Genomic DNA, 14,980 nt, shown 5'->3' with positions numbered 1-14,980 from the left:
TCGGTGTTCCATATCATCCCAATTAATGCGGTTCGTCAAACTGAATGTTCAGTTTGTCAAACCGAATTTGTACGGTAAAATGAACTGACGAACTAAGTTTGGTCACATGCACATGCCGAACGTTCAGCTGCACGAACTGAAAGTTCAGTTTGACAAACCGAATATTTGGCATTATATGGAACACCGAACGTTCACTGGGGAAAAAAAAACACATTGGATCTAGAGTCCAGACTCTTGAAAACATTAACAAGAAAAAATACTCTTGATTCAATCGGATTTTTGCTTGAATCAAAACGAAATCCGCTTAAATTAAAAGGCTTGATTCTTGATTTAAGCTAGATCCTGATTGAATCAAGAGTACTTTTTCTTATCGATTTTTTTAAGAGTCTGGACTCTAGAACCAATGAGTTTTTTTTCCAGTGTCGGTTCACATGGCCGAATTTTTTTTCAGTGTAGTATGTAACATGCTTTGTCTTCAGAGGGGGATTTTTATCACAAAACAAGCTCAAGAGCTTCATTGTAACGGCACATCACGTTAAAATGGCAACATGTTCTCGCACTAATGTTTACTCGGATTCGTGCGGGTTCTCTGATTTGCATGCGCGCGACGTTCGCCCCCGCCCTTGCGCTCGCCCGGTTTATCCGCGTCGAACGTGTAATTCGGTCCACGCTTCCTCAGATATTCACGCCAGAAGAATTGAGGAAAAAATCTCCGATAAAAATCCTACCCTTCAGCTGAAAATCCTCGGAAATATGATTTCTGGTTCTCAAAGTCGCGTCTATCTTGCAGGCGAACGAGGGTCGAGTCATATTACGCAGGATATCGGCTACTTTCATATTCATGGCTAGCGGTCCGCATCTACTAAAATCCACATCCTCTGACATTTACCATGCTCACGTTTAAAGGCATTAAAGTATATAAGGTATGGAGTAAATAGTCCAGTCACATATTTTCTCTTCGAAAGTTCTTGTGACAAACCATTGACACCACGACGATTAAGTTATATATGGACCGCGTTTAACAGAAAGGAACCAAGCCACATCAGCCATTGCCAAATTTAATTGGGTAATTTAATTTTTTACATAAAAACGGTTTTGCGGATTTTCGTACAAATTTCGGTGGATTTTCTCCATAGTACGAAGCAAATTCCTTAACATTTTCTATTGGAATCGACACAAACGTTCTCTCGTAAAAAATTAAATTATCTGGTTAAATTTGGCAATAGCTGATGTGGCTAGGTTCCTTTCTGTTAAACGCGGTCCATATATCGATGGCTGAAGTGCGAAGCCGCTTATCTCCGTTTGCAACGTTGCAGATTTTGGGTTATTCTTTATTTTTTCTCTGAAAAACCAGTAAACTTCATTTCTTGAAAACTCCTTGATTTTCTTCCCTATGAGCAAGCTTTTTAATAGAAAGTTCAAACTATACAGTGACTTGTTACTCTTCGAAAAATTAAGATAGGAGCAGATATTTTACAATACCGCAATGGAGGTACGTGGTCTCGTACTTTAACAATCGATGCTATTAAATCTCTAACGTTTGCATTTGACGGTGATCAAATGGAGAATTAACTATGCTATATATTATCATCTATTGAAGGACCGTCATTTCACAAAGCTTACGTCTTGTTCAGGGGTTGATTTTCGAATCTGGGGAGTGAGTTGCATGTTACATGCTAGGCATTTTTTTTAGAGAAATTGTATGAAAACTGAAGAGATTGAGGTCAGCGGGGCTGCAGTACATTGTATTTTTCCAAATTTTATCACCTAATATAATTCTTTATTAGACACGTTTCCATCACATAAGTTACCTTTAATCATTCAGGTATCAGCTTTCGCTTAAAATTACATATATTGAAAACATCAAAAGGTACAAACGTGCCCTCTTAAAATGGCTTGAACTATTTGAAATTTAAAAAATTTATTTAAAAAATAATCTCTCTTAATTCTTCTTGATAAAATTAAGAAAACATGGTTAAAAAGCGCAGATTGTGTATTAAAAAAATTTAACTTTAAAGTATGAAATGGAGGAAAACCTTCATAGAACGGAACTCCCGGGCAATTTTCTAATAATTATATCATTACTTCTTTGACAGCTTCAATGTGCTACCTTTGACAACTGAAGAATAATTGAACGTATTTCTACCAAACAGACCTATGTGGAGGTGAGAAATATGGGGTGTGCTCGTGGAAGCTGCATAAGAAGCAATGTAAAAGTGGGCGTGATTCTTTTTGAAGAATTGGAAAAGCGGGATATTGCATTCTATCAAACAGACCTATGTGCAACTGAATGCGGAACTCATGAGCCGCGGGCATGGCAAGAGAGCCTTGTGCACAGGGCTCATGAGTTAATGACCACGACTACCGCAACCACGAAGACGTGACGACGGCGTCCTCCTCCGTTGACGTCACTGGCGCTTTATTATTCTCATTCACTCTTACGCAAAGAGAACTAACGAGCACACCCCATATTCCTCACTTGCGCATAGGTCTGTTTGATAGAAATACGTCCAATTAAAAAAATCATAAGTATATCAAAAGTTGAAGTTAATATTTGAAATCCCGTGGGTTTTACGAAGCTTTGAAGTTACGTATTTTTGGCTTTCATTTAAATATCTCCTTATTATCAACAGCTTTTCCTCATGCAACGATTCACCGTTTTTTCTTTGTTGCCTCGAGCGACCCTCCTCTAAAATTACACGGCGCAGGCAAGAAATTGAGACGGAAATAAAATTAATAAAATAATCTCTTTTACAGGCCTTACTACGCGCACCCTCTCGAATATCCTTTTTGATATTTTATTCTCTGTTCGCCTCCGACATCTCCTCAAAGTGTCAACATAATTATTCTTCCAATGCTTGTCATGTCCACTTTACCCCTTCTCATTACGAAGTCCGATTTAATCTGGTTTCTAACGTTAGGTACCTTTGTCCATGAGACGCTTATCATTTTCTCCTTATTGAGCTCGCCCACTCGGGAGAGCTCTTTGCGATCGATTTCTTTTAGCATTGGTAGTGTCCGTGGCGACAAATGGATGGTTCTCGTTGCCGTCGGAGGAACGGCCAAAATCCCATTGATTTCAAGGTCTAAAAGTTGAATTTTCGCGGGTTACAGTTTTCCTCCGTCGAACATTTCCGTTCCCTCATTCAACTGAGGATTAATTGTTCCTCGTTTGCTACACTAGAGAGCAGCACTTTCCGGTGGCCGAGCAGACTTGACTCACACCAACACGAATTTGTTTGTGTATGTGTTCACCTTTATGCTAAATTATTTATATGTATTATTTTCCGTTCACATTTTCAAAAACTGAAGTCCTATTTTTTTGCTGTTCCGTTGCGATAAAATTATCAGCTGACTGCTATCTCTATGCTATCTTATTAGAGAATCTTCCAGTTTCCTCGGTTACAGAGTGTAATGGAAAATCCTTCTTTTCCGATGAGACAGTGACATCCTGAATTTTTCTATTTCCGATAAAATGAAGAGACGCTCTACAAACCAGGTACTGCTTTTTGAACTCATTTATTTTCTTCCTATTTTTTACGAAGTACTATACTTACTTTCCAGATAAATCTTAATAATTTTGTGAAAGACGAAGAATAAATGTGATAGAATTTTACACATGATTGTCCGCAGGAAAAGAAGGTTTATAGTTGACAGATTCAAATTTACTTGTTATGTGAAAGACTCGTGTTCAGTTTTGTTGAAAAATTAGATTGTACAAGGTAATATGTACTCATATTAATGGGCTAGTTCAAAAGTGGATTCAGCAATTTGGCAACACTGCCTTCCTTCCATTTAAACCTGTGTTGAATAATCGATTATTGGCGGAGCACCTGGCCCCTCCTGGAATCGATACATTTACATATGTTTAAATGAGGAAAGAAAAATGTTGCCAAATTTTTGGATCTGATAATGCGCTGGTCACAGAATTTTTGTTGATGCACGTTTTTTGCCGAGTTTTACATTTTATAACCAGAGCAAATATGCGTTACATTGACTAATAATGGGCCTGTTGCAAAAAAAAAATAAAAAAAAATAAATAAATAAATAAATAAACTGAGTTTGTTGTTTATTTTATTTATTTTTTTATTTGCATATATACAGGTGGACGTGCATTATAATTTGATAAATTTGTGGAAACAACATCTAGCTGAATAAGGCATCAAAACTGTCAGGAACTGTGTCAGATAGTAATCAGAAACACCATGCCCCATGTACATCCACTAATAAAATTTATTGCCAATAATTGTCCTAGTTCATCTTTCCCTGTCAACTTTACAATAAATTTCGTTGTACCATTTTTCTATTGTATTTTGTCTTATCTCACTCTTATCTTCTGTTTTATTAATGATTCAGTTTATTTATTGCGGTGTGAAAAATTTGTCATGTTAATAGTTTCACGAAGGCGAGCTCTCCAACACAGTAGTGTTGGAACCAGCAGCTTGTTTCCATTTAGACTCATTTTCCACTTTGTCAAATGCAATGACCAGTTTTAATGTTTCACTAGTTTTGTTCATTCTTTATCGAAAGACTTTGTTTGTGGATGAACGCTTCAAATTGGCGAAGGGCACGATACCTGTCAATGCTAGTGTGATTAAATATTTTTTGTTCACTGACGGCATATTTATTTTCTTTGATAGAATAGAAAACGGTGATAACCGCAACAATACTTAGTTATTCGTGATAGTTTCACAAAATGAAACATTTAAATTAAACAGCTGAATGATTCACGCGAGTGTATGTTAAGTCCATGGGATGCATGCGAGCGGGGGATTCAAGCATGCGAATGTATATATGCACAAGTAGGTATTCAAAGTGAGCACCAAGCACTGCAGTAATTTTTAACTATTTTTTGATCAACATCAGACGAGAACATTTTTTCTTAGAAAGTTAAAAATAGTAAATCGAATTGAGAGGACTAATAAGATGGGCTCTGAAAAATTCCTTATAATTTTTAGAATTTTTTTCACGCGAATAAGATTAATTTATGGTAAAGTGAAAACCGCCATTTCTAAATTTTTATACCAAACAATTTTAAATGCTCCAGGGAATAGCTATGCGAATTTCAGCTAAAAATTGCGTAGCTGTTGGCGTGAAGATGACTTTTCCTCCAAAACTGGACAACTATGCTGACGTGCCAAAGAAAAACGTCTTATGAACCTTCGGGCGTTGCCAAATTTCCTTCGGTAAATCACGAATTTTCGGAAATTTTTTTGAATATTTTTCTTCCAATTTTTCAATTAATTTTGTTCGCAATTTCACCTAAAGTTTCTGAAATTTTGAAGGAAAATAATTCATAGCTTTCCTCAAAAATGATCTTTTTATCGAAGAAAATTTGGCAAGCCCCGAATGTTCATACGGCGTTTTTTCTTAGCCTGGCAGTATGAGAGACAAAGCGCGTCAGACGCTGTAAACTTATAATCCACTTTCGCCCTTAAACTTCCAACTTCAACACTTCTAATCAATTTTGCGGATACCTGGGTGCTCCAGGTGGCGGATGCATAAAAAAGGTGTGTTTATTTTCATTTGTTACATTCAATTTAAAAAAGAATAAAAAAAGAAGGGAAAAAACCTCTCTTTGAACAATTCAAAACTTGGACGTTTATCTCCTCTTTTGTTGAGTGCGTCATCAGGAAGAAGTCATCCATGATGTTCCCCCACACGCCGAAACCTCCCACCCTCCGCCGACGGTATACCGCAGGGTAATTCCGGCGCAACCTTGACTCCTGGAGTCACCTGAATCTCTCTCCTTTTTCGCTAATTTTGTATATAATTTCATTTGCTCCTTTTATAACTAGTTTACTTATTTCTGTCTCTTACTCACTGTTTCCTATTATCTACCTTTTATATGTCCACTGCTTTTGTAATTTTTTGTCAATAAAGGTCGCTTGAAAGAAAAAAAAAAAGAAAAACAATTCCAACCAACCACAAAACTAACGAAATAAAAAAGTCTTAATAGAACTAAAGAATCATGCCCAAAAAATCTATCTTTACTTACAGAGACGCTGATTGTGAATTTACAGCCCTTTCTCTCGCTCTCCTAAACCCTCAAGGAAACTTATACAATTTTATTACTTAGTTTCATTGTACAGAAACATACTCTCAATTTTATCAAAGTTATTTTTAGAGAGACAGAAATCATGCGCATTACGTGGACTTCAGGATTTGCTAGCAATTTCCTTCGAAAGCACGTAACGCAAACAACACACGTACGTTTAGTGCTCAGACCAACCGCATAACATTCGCTAGGTGCTCGGAGATCGTGATGAAGCCGATGTTTTTATATCCAGTCTCCTCTTGATTGTGGAACGCTTGAATGGATTGAAAGCTCAAACATTTGAGCACCGTTGCCAGTTTTAAAGTAGGCTCAGTCATACAGATCACGAAATCCCAAATTTACCGCGATAGAAATACAAATAATGAAGCAAGCCCCGAAATGTGCATCTATTCATGTTTACCTTTTAAGGGGAGAATCTCACTCAGTGAAACATGTGTGATACAAAAAACCCGGGGAGCGCGTTCAAGCTGGGGATGACGGCACCCTTTCTCCAAACTTCAGCGACTCTTTAAATAAACAATCGAGCATATTGTTAAATGTTAGAATTTTTGTAAATTGTTAAAACAACCATTGCTTTTTTCCACTTTTGAATTGCACTATGGCACGACGCAACTCTCGCCAAAATACCAAATTCCAGACGCGCGCCCTTCAGAGCCCACAAGATACCTCTAATTATTTTTCTTCAAAATGATTATTAATTCGGACTTATCATGGGATATTTTAAACAACCTCATAACTTTAACTTTTCTTAAATTTTAGAAATAAGAGAAGTTTCAACGCACGTTCATGTCAGCACAGAGATACAACTATTTGCACTTTATCAATGTCCGTGTAGTATTTGAAAAATTGAGGACGCGATGGCGCGAGGTGTGAATATGCAACGCTCCGCCCTACGCTGTCGATGAGTTGTCGCTCAGATTCGGGAGAAAAGTTAAAAAACGAGGCCGGTTTATGTCTTACCTATCCATAGCCGGGTTGCTCAAGTATAACCCTTTAACCACCACCACAAGTAAGACAAACGAAAACAAACACTACATTGAATTAGAACACGCGGAAAATGATGACGGCGCAGAGATACAACTATTCGTGCTTGATGGATGTCCGTGTTGCAGCTGCAAGATTGAAGGCGCTATGGCGCGAGTTGTGAACTCACAACGCTCCGCGTCGCTCCGCGTCGCTCCGCTCTTTGCTGCCAAAGATGTGTCGTTCGCGGATCCGGGAGAACAGTTAAAACGAGGCCCAAGTATGCTTTTCCTTCTTCCGCTGCGTTGTCAATTATTTATTTTTTTTTCAAACTGATATCTGATTTCTCAATTATACATTTCTATACCTATCAAAATCTTGCATGGCCCGGTTCCATGCAACCCGCGGGGCAGAAGTTTTTAGCAAAACTCGAGTCAATTTGTTCCGGCATGGGAATCCAAAATTTAATGAGTACACGATACGCACATTGATACTGGTCGCAATTCACTTGCATCATTGATATAGCGTGAAGAGAGGAAACAATGGTTTGCACTATCGCAATGAAATACGCCAATCGACCCACTTTTCAGGGTCGATAGGTAAATGATTATTTGATGTAGAAACATGATGTTGCAAACTATTAAGAGTTTCATGAGAGCACGATCGACCCATTCTTCGGTTTTTTTGATATTTTACCTACTAAAATCGGGATCACCGTAGGAAACCCTTTGTTCCGGCAACGCTGTATTTCCTTAAATTTTAATATATACGTTGAGGGCTCACGGCGATCGGAAATTAAGTATATAGCTCTTACCGAATACTTTTGAATGATGATGATCGCTGGTAAATTTATGTCAGGTTCGTCCTCGATTGCAAAAGTTTTGGAAAGGCTCGAGGGTTTACTCGCTAGAGCAATGATGCCAAAATGATGACTGGACTAGGCAAAATGTGTTCTGTTCGAGGGCTTGTACGGTGAATTCTAATGAAATTAATCTGTTGTTTTCTCTAGTAAAAACTGCTACTTTTCGTCTGCACAGGTCGAATTGGAAATCTTATCAACTGCTAAACGCTATTTGGATTTTTTTTCCCGCTACTGCGAGATTGTGTGCCAAGAACGTTCCATATATAGCTGGGTAGCTTTCGCCGGATATATAATTTTAAGAATATGTGAACGTTTTGAGCGCGGTTTTACCCCTGAAAACGCCATAATGTGTAGTTTTTACTATTTTTTTAAAAACTAAGCTGATAAAGAAGGGAAGTGACCCTACTGCAAAATGTATTTTTTTTCCGTTGTATAAAACTTGTGGAAAATGTAGGAATGTTTTAAGTTAGACTGAGGAGCATACTGACTTTGATACTTTAATTAGTTCAGAATTTTTAAAACATTTTAAAATAAGGTCATTTTTCATACTGCTGATTCACAAAAACTCGGACGAAAATGTGAAAAACCGTAAAATTGTAAGAAAATGATGAAATTTCTAAGTTTTGGAATGAGAAATTCAAAAATATCCGTAAAATGTAAAAAAATCACGAAAATGGTAAAATTTAATAATCGCGAGTTTTTTAATACAATATTGGACAAGGTGGTGGCAAGATTTTAACAAAAAGTAGATTCTTGCATCAAAATTTTAGGCCCGCCTGTCTTTTTTTCGATGCAGGTTCGTTTTCCAGGAAAATCGTTTTGTTTTAATCGTGCCATTATTTCTTTCTACCTCTCGTTTTCAAGGTCAGAGACAGTGAGGGCTCTTTATGACCACCAGCGATGTCGTTTCCGTACTTGACTAGCGTCCTGTCAGTGCCTTGAAATATATCGGTGCTGTTGTATTTGAAATAGTGACCAATTGGAATCCAAGTATATAATAAATCTTAATTACCAATGGCCGATATAGAGCAATGGGTCTCCCACGAATTCTTCTTGGCCGGATTAAGTTCATTGAGAATATATTCCCTTACACGTCCTCTAAATCCAAACCGAACCTTTTCTCTCCCCAGAGAACGGAACCCTTAAGCTTTTATCGTTGAAGGAAAAACATGTAGACATAGAATTCCTCGGTAGAAGACAAATGGGTCTGGTATAGTCGCTGTTGAACCTTCTGAACGTCGACTTTGTTCGAGTTCGAAGTTGTTTTGCTTTGATAAGTCAAATGAAAAGAAAGAAATACCTCGGGAAAGGAATTAGTGTATGTCCTGAGATTGTCAGCTGACTATGACACGTACCCTGCAAACATGTAAAGACGTTTAACATATTTCTCAAAGGTAAATCTTGTAAGATCTGTGCTTATTCCATGCCATTGAGGCGAAATCAAATCTTTGTGTCTCGTTTCATATTTTGCTTCAACGCAACTTGATTAATTTGCAAGTTAGCAGCGTTACTACGTTTTATAATGGCTGGCTTCATTGTTGTATTTTTTTTTTTTTTTTTTTTAGAAAAAGTCTAACCCACTAAATTCAACTTAAAAAATCAAACCTAAATCTATAAGTCTTTTTTAAGCAAAAAAATGTAATTCAAATTTTTCTGCAATAATAAAGAAAAAGAAAGATAGGTGTCAATACAATTCACATTTTGGTCTTAAGAATTTCTCGTACATAACTTGCTTGGTAATAGCATTCAGCATTGTCATCCGTGTGAGCGAAGCGGTTTCTGAACATAAGCGTTCACTCAGCTAGTTCCAGTCTATTGGGAGAAGGTATTGACATTCCAGTCTTCACTCTCAGTTGGGACGAGGAAATACTGCCAACTTTACACTATCTCAGATAATTAATGCGGGGAGAGCGAGGAGAACTTAGTGAAGATGACGTCACTGTAGCGTAATAGATTTATTGCAAATGAACACCCTGCAGTAGTTTATAGGTTTACAAGTGCTTACTCACGCTGTATGCATAAACACAGTAACCGCAATTTACTCTGCTTTCAAACTGCGTGTTGCAAAGTTTCATACGGCTACTGTCGGTTCCATAGCAAAGTTGGCTGTTTTCGTTGAATGTCTACCTGCATGCTTTGTATCGTTGAGATGAAAAATGTCTAATTAATTACAAATTTGGCAACATCGTACATTGAGGAATGCTGCTTGAATCTGGGGATGAACCTCAGATTGACATTCTGGCAACATTTTCTTGCAAACCTCTGTTCCATACAAAACATCAGATTTACGGCCAACTGATAAGATCCTCTCATTAGCACTGATTCAACAATAAGTCCTAAAAATCCAGGGCCTAGTGATTCGACTTGTCTTGAGCCTTCCTCGGACAAGTAAAAAATGGTTTTGTTTGATAGACCAGAAAATATCGGAGCTTGGCAAACCAATTAACCAGCAAAGTGATTTCGGCTTGATAATAAAATTTTACCCCTGATGCAAAAATGTTTGCTGCCACAGCTAAGTCAGCCGTATAATGGTATCTACAGATAACTGGTATGCTGTGATAAAATGACTGATACTTTACACGTTTACCTAATTAAAATTTTAAATAACACTCAGCTTTGCTCGACTTTCAGCGGATCGCGATGAATCATTGATTCATAAGTTTTGATAAATTAGCCTTCAAAAATGTTACGATGCATACACTTTCTGAATGATTTATTACTGTAATCTATTCTTGATAATTGCTATTTTAATTGGTTCAATTATTCATTCCTTTTAGCAGAAAATTGCTTGCACCCCACAAAAGAAGGGAGCTCACTAATTATAAATATTGGCTCTTACTGTCTCCCACAAAGGCCATGGCTAGTGAAGAGTCTGTCAAGGAATTGCCCCTTTTTATAGAGGAACTCAGGGCTTTCGTTCAAATTTAGTCTAACCGAAACCTTACGACGGAAAAATACTTGAGTGAAAGTTTTAGCTTAAGTTTAAAACTCATCTTGGCAATACAGTGTTGCAAAGCTTACATTTCTTTAAGTGGAAAAATGTAAAATTTGCAACGCTGCATATGAGTTTTGAACTTAGGTTAAAACCTTCACTAGAGGGTTGTCTCATCATAAGGTTTCCTTCAAACTATATTTGAACGGAAGCCCTGAGTTCCCCCAAAAAGGCGCACAAAAAGGTAATTTTTTTGACAGGTTCTTTTCCTTTGATAAAGTTTATCCGTCAAACTACGACATTCTTAGGTGTTTGCAACGACGGAGACATTGACAGAGGGACAATTCAAGCATGCTGATTTTTAGAAAAATTGCCATGTGCTTATTGAACCTTCATTTCTAAGTGAGTGATCCAAGTGAAAGAACATCCATGGAAGAGGGTGAGATGACAGATAGAGGGAACCTGAAAGAAATAATGAGTGGGAGTGAGTTGCCTGCAACTATGCCGGGAAGGGAACACAGCCAGGAGGAAAGAGGTCAAGCGAACATCGGATGCCTTGTTCCCTGACGTTATCTCCTATGAACGAATGTCACCCTCGCCTCGCAACTTGAGACATATTCGCTCCTTTAATCATATTCAAATCCTCAGTCAAAGTGCAGATAAGAATTTGGCAGGATTTATTCGCGAAACGAAGTTGGGGAACTTTTCTCGTGAACCCAATTCGAGTCAGGCTCCCGACTATGAAGTTTCTAGAATCGACTTTTCGGGGGATAAACGCCGAGATGACTCGGATTCTCTTTTAGCGCCAAAAATGAAGAATGAAGAATGATACGTGCATTGAATATGTCGCAAGCAAATAGTAATATCAGGCATTTTATCAAATGCTTAGGCAAACAGTAAAATATTCATACTCAGATGGAAATTTTTATCCTTCTCCTAATTTTAGACAAAATAATTAATTGCCTCTGTGAGTAAGAATTCTCTGTAAAAGTTTGTATTATACAATCGTCTTTCACACGATTTTTAGCTCTTGAACGAATATTTATCTTGAAATTTTCAGCCTATCATAAAATATAGAAATTTTGGAATTTTTACCATTCAAATATGAATGAGCATTTGAAGAGGAAGAAACAAGCGGAGTTCGTAGATTTGGTGAGTTATATTTCCCAAAATATCGAAAAATTGTGAGCTATTTGCCATTAATTTACAAAATTTCGTAAACTGTCAAAATTTGACTATCTGCCTATTGATCTATAATATAATCTAGGTCTTAAATATTCAGGGTGTTTGCAAATTCATGAAATGTTAACCAGAGGCTATACACAGTGAGTCTACCACGAAAGCCTACAACGAGGAAATACGTTTTGGTTTCGTACAGACCAGCAGTTATTGTCATTCTTGCCTTCACTTTTATGTTGCTTTGTTCTCTGAGTTTTTAGAAAATGGAGCGAATAATTTTCATTGGTACGAAAATGAGGTGGCTGATTCACGCCAATTCAAGAACAAAACAGCTACAGCCGGGATCGCAATGTAGAGAGTAATGAAGACTTACAGACAATGCAACAATATGAAACCGGCAAAAAAAATTGAAATAGGAACCCAGGGAGCAGTGGCGAGGCGCGAATGATCGATTATCGATATTTTCCCATTTGAAGCTATAGTAAAGAATCGATTTTAAGGTGTTTGTTGCGAACACCCGTTAATCGATCCTTTTTCATAGGTTTAAATGACAATATCGCAAAGCAAGCCGCGCCACTAGTGGAATAAATAAGAGAGGAAATAAATCCTCAAGCTGGCGGAGAAAATAATATTTACAAGCTATGAGAGTGAAAAAGGTATAAAATGAAAGTTGGAAGAAACGACTTTAAGAAGCTGGTTGAGACTATCGCCGTGTCAAACAGAATCAAGATACAGTCAACATAATTATTTACGGTTGATGAATCTTATCTCCTCCATTTTCCTTTCTCAAGCCTGAATGTAAACAACAGAGGGTAGCTAATAATCGACGGATTACGTTTAATTCGGATCAGTGGCGTGGCGTGCTTTGCGATATATCGATTGATGTGTCATTTAAACCTATAGAAAAGAATCGATGAACAGGGTGTTCGCAGCGAACACCTTCATAATCGATTCTTTACCATAGGTTTAAATGACATAACAATCGATACATCGCAATTCACGACACGCCCTCTGATTCGGATGTTGAATCACTGCTTGAAATAGAAGCTTGGATTCTTTTTCTCATCGACTGTTATTGTATTTGTGGACCAAGATATGAGTCTTTCGAGTCGATTGGTGAAGATAGAAATGCTTACTACAAACTTCGCAGTGCAACATTCATGCTAGGTTGAATGACATGTTAACTACTATGGAGGGACTTTTTCTAGAGACATTAGGGTCTCTGAAGAGTTCTTTGATAAATTGATTTATACATTTTTTTATATAAAATTCAAAGCAATCCGTTGAAAATTGTCAGCTAAAAACGTCGTGATGGCTACATCCAAGCAATAAAGTACCCAGGGCCGGATTTACCTACTTGCTGCCCATTGGCCGCCTGTATTTTGCCGCCCCTTCTCATTCCTTTTGAAATATCGATACAAACCATCAATTGATCGTGCCGGAGGAAGAAGGGTGCTTAAGACGCGTTCTCTCGCGTTGGGCACATTTTTTGGGAAAGCCCTGTCAACACTAGCAAGAGTTCGCGGAACTTTGCGAATTCCCGTAAACCTATCTCTGTGCGGACGAGGCATTTCATTTATAAGAAAAAAACGAAAAAATTATGACAGAATTAACATGAATATGGTTTAATGATTTTAATTTCCGCCACTGCGCCAACCGCAACCGTGTGTGGCGCAACGTGTGAAGTATCCCCACAGTCTTGTAGGCGCTATGCGTTTCACACCGACCGCTGTTGACCGCACTGTTTTTGACGCAATAAGTGAAGTATTCATGCAGTCTTGTAGGCACTTTGAGTTTCATGACAACCGCTGCTGACCGCACTACGTTTGACGCAATGCGTGAAGTATTCATGGGGTCTTGTAGGTGCTATGTGTTTTATGCTGACCAGCGCGGCGCATCGAGGGCTTCTCCTTTCCATCTCAAGTCCTCGTCATCATTGCTCTCTGCGCCGCGCCGCGCGCCGCTCCAGGCCAAATTGCGTGTTTGGTTTCTCTCTCAACTAGACCAATAAAATACGCTGTCTCTTGTAAGTAAGTAAGTAAGGCCGGGCTGGCCGGCGAGGCGCCCTCAAGGGGCCAAGGCAACTGGCAACTGCCGTCGTGCACCCCGAAGTTGGACCGTACGCCTTAACATATCTTCGTACTATTGACACATTGAGTATAATCTATATTCCCGCAAGGCTCAGCGGCCGTCTGATAGCCAACGGAAGGTCTTATCAAATACTGTGGCAGACGCTGCAGAGCACGGACTTTCGGAGCACGGCCATGCCTCCACCGAGTTGGACTGTGTTGTTGCAATCTCCACTGATAGGTAGCGCTGGCAGTCGCGCACACTACGAGTGATTACCGATTTTTCACAACCCAGTCGAACAGTGCAGACGGATTACTTACTCGGTGACTATGTCCCTCCCGCACCCTGTAACCTCGAAGGGTCAGGGTATTGGAGTGGCATAGTCATCCACAGTCACGATGACTGATATTTGAGTGTCCTCAAATATCAGTCACCTCCGGGGATTGAACCGCCGGGACCTCAGTGTTGGCAGCGAACTGCGCTGTCTCTTGTATCGCCGAAAGACGAACAAATTAGAAATTACTATACTTTAACTCTCAGGAAATGAGAGATTTTTTCGCCTTTTCTTGTTTGTCATTTTTTTCTGAATTAGATTTTTTTCTTGATACCTACATTTGAAAAAATTAAAACATTTGCCGCCCCCTACACTTGCCGCCATGGGCCGCGGCCCATGTGGCCACCTCCTAAATCTGACCCTGAAAGTACCTCCTGATTTTATTACGTGTACGACGAATGATTTATCATTTTTTATCAGGGCCTCCTGTAGTGTAGTACATGTAGCACTTGCCCCATGATCGGGAGGTCCCGGTTCGATTCGCGGCCAGGTGATCCGAGTTCGATGGTCTGGAGCAACGGTTATTTGGGGCTCGCTTGTTATTAGGGACAGTAAAGCGCAGGATCATCCCTCGTGGGATAT

At 38.7% G+C, this 14,980-nt stretch overlaps 1 protein-coding gene across 2 annotated transcripts in view; it reads left to right on the top strand.

The window, feature by feature from the left end:
- The window catches only part of LOC109037524 (tachykinin-like peptides receptor 86C), a 178,994-nt gene that overhangs the window by 25,657 nt on the left and 138,357 nt on the right, over nt 1-14,980 (top strand). The window lies entirely within an intron of this gene.

This window comes from Bemisia tabaci, chromosome 5, assembly GCF_918797505.1.
Source record: "Bemisia tabaci chromosome 5, PGI_BMITA_v3".
NCBI lineage: Eukaryota > Metazoa > Arthropoda > Insecta > Hemiptera > Aleyrodidae > Bemisia > Bemisia tabaci.
The sequence above is the reverse complement of the archived record's forward strand: the minus strand, read 5'-3'. Positions and strand labels throughout refer to the sequence as shown.